This window comes from Brienomyrus brachyistius, unplaced genomic scaffold (assembly GCF_023856365.1).
Source record: "Brienomyrus brachyistius isolate T26 unplaced genomic scaffold, BBRACH_0.4 scaffold617, whole genome shotgun sequence".
Lineage (NCBI taxonomy): Eukaryota > Metazoa > Chordata > Actinopteri > Osteoglossiformes > Mormyridae > Brienomyrus > Brienomyrus brachyistius.
The window spans coordinates 3,136-6,270 of record NW_026042892.1 but is presented as its reverse complement, the minus strand read 5'-3'; positions in this window follow the sequence as shown (position 1 = coordinate 6,270).

Here is a 3,135-nt window from a genome sequence, read left to right as displayed (position 1 = left end):
TCACTAAGACTACACAGAGTTCTGTAATGTTAATTGCTTTTGCGTCCCCTGTGATGCTCTCCAGTTTCTGTTTGTAATTCCACGGTAGTCAAGGATTTTCCAACATGGCTGACTTAGAAAAGGCAGTGCCACAAGTGTTAGCGGAACGCTAACATGTTCTCCTTCCCATCATGCCCCAGTGTCTTTCCCTTTGTGAGACGCCAGCGGCACTCCAGCCGTAACCCTGCCCTTTTCGCCCAGGCCTTAGAGGACAACGGCAAGACCAAGTCCCTGGGGTCACCAGCAAGTCCCACAGCAGCCTGCTCTTCCTAACACTGCCTCCTGGGGGGGGGATGCACTCTGAGCTCACTGCTGCCCCACAGAGGCTGTTTGGGGGCGGTGCTCTGCTGCTCTATTTGACGCAGTCTTCCAGGATTTTTAACTTCGGATGTATTTTTATTATAGTGTCATGTTAAATAAGAACAGACTAAATTATGGTTTAGATCAGAAGTGAGAAAAGTCCTGTGTCTCTATATATAGGAAAAGTTTATTTCATTAGTAACAGACAAACCATAGTTGAGCCAAATATTGCCTTATTACTAAGTAATAAACATCTGCATACAACTTTCACTGAAACAATGGTTGTAATAGATAAATAGCCATTTAAAACTTGGCATTTAGCTCAGTGCTTATAATGTGGATTGTGTCCCATATTCCAGATCAAAACTGTGCAGTTTCGAACCTGCATCATGTCTGCTTCAGATTCCAGCAGCTTCTCTCATCCTTTGTTCATTTACTTCTTCAGCATTTCTCAATAAATTAAGCAAGTTTTTAATTCACCTTTAGTGGAATTCTGTCACTTAAATACCAAAATAGAATAACACAGGTGTCGTACTTTTCAACCATTTTTCTTTTGGCTTATAAACGGCATGTGCTACTCTGAGATCACTGACCTGCTGGAGATGTGGTTCGGAACCGCAGGTGACCTCGAGTTCTTTTTTTTTTCCTCCGTGGAGGGAATCAAACAACAAAAGAGATTAGCCAGAGATCCACCCTGCACGGACTTGCTGGTATGATGGGAACGGGACCTAGATTTACTGGAAGCACAAAGAGAGCAAACTAAATTCTGCCCAACAGACAGGCGGAACAAATCGCTACAAAAGGTTTCAGTCACCTGTCTCCCCTGCCAGGACAGCACCTCCCTCCCACAGCGCACCAACAATACATTATACTATTATACCGTGTCTTGGAAAAGTATTGGAATCCTACTTAGTGTTTTAAAAAGCAGCACATTTCTAAATTATCTATATCCCAGTCCCTGAAAGCTATAACTAAAGATTACTGAGGGTAAGATGAATCTCTGCTGCATCTCATAAGTTCATTAAAAATCGAAACTTCCTTTCTTTCAGAACTGAATTTTCTGCCATGTTGGTCTTTAAAATTGTCCATTCGGCTCCAACAAGCTTTCGAACTCCAGTTTGAATGAAATATTGGGCTGCGAATGTGAAGTAGACAGGGTCATGGTGAGGAATGCGTCAGGAATATGGGGCGTGTCTGGAAGTCTGTGTCCATCACCAAAGCCTGTGATATTCATTATTGGCGGTTTGTTTATTGGCTGCTAAGGCTCACAATGGAAGCTCAATACTAAGTGTTTTGAATTACTGAAGTTTGCATGTTGACGGAGCCGGGATGGATGGATGGATGGATAGATAAATGTTTAATAATACATGCAGTACAAGTGTCAAACTAACTTTACCAGACAAGCCCATTAAAACGAGGCTCTCAGTTTCTCTTGAAATTCTTATGTAAAAAAAAAAAATAATAATAATAATAAACTACTTTGCATGTTACTTTTTAATAGATTTCCTTTTTAAAAAATTAAATCTGACTACGCAAATCCTTCAACTCCTACACTACCCATCAAGGCAATCCTCAGGATTCCAGCAGCACAGAGTTAACTGATGTTCTGCGCGGTTCTTAAAAATGCATGAAACTCGCGAGATAAAAATAAAACAACCGCAACAGAGAATACTGAAATTCCGTCTTCATATTACTGAAACATACAGGATTAAGAGACAACATGAAGTTGGGAAAGGGATTGGTGGGGGGTGGGGGGTGGGATTAAAGGCACTGTCAGCATAACATCATAAAGACGGCACCGATGTCCATTTGCCATGGATTATGTTGTATTCTGCGACTAAAAAGGACCCATAATCTGATTAAGTTCACATCAGACTAATGAGTGAATCTTCTCTGACAGCATTACTGACGCATAGCCCGCCATCCAGAGCTGCATTAGTGCGTTATGGGTTTCTAAGGCCCACCTTAACACAGCAGGGAAACACGTGCTGCTTAGTACGCTATTTCTCGGATCTGTAACATCGTAAGGTCACAGTACAACGTCGTGTCTTTCTGCAACTTTATAGCAGGGCTGAACAGCCAGGTGGCATTTTGGGCATTTTCAAGGTGAGCCGATGGGTAGGCGAGCCGGCAAAAATCTTGGGGAACCCCCCCCCCCTTTCCCAGTCAGCAAAATTTATTGCACAGCAAAAGTTATGGAGACCCCAGCTCTGTAAAATTTACTGTGGGAGTCCAAGGAAACTTTAAAAACACAATATCTCAATCTCCGGAGTCCTTTAAACCTAAAAAATATACAAAGAAATCTATGCTGTGATTCTGCTAGAGAATTTGGGCCCCATGAATGCATATCATATTGGGCCACAAACCCACACCAATGCAGTTATGTTCCAAGTTTTTTACTGTCCTAATCTCCCCCCCTTAACTGCGCCCCAGACTTGATGTTCCACGTTACAATTTCAACCAAATGTTGTGTGTTAAAAAAAAAATTAAATTGTGCACCAAAATTTTTTAACATGAAAGCAAGCATTAATAAAACTTAATCAAATGTTGATTTTTTTTTTTTTATATATAGAATTTCTCATTGTTTTGCTGATATCTGGGAAAACTGGGTTCATGGATCGGGATGGAAAGGCATGTTCAACGCACATTTTTTTTTAAATATTGATTTCCAGCAACTAATAAGCAAATCGAGGGAAATCTGCAAGGTACAAATCTGCAAGGTACAACAGAACCGTTCATCTCATTTCTACCCCGTCAAATCGCGTCCCAGGCTTTCTGGACCTCCCACTGAAATGC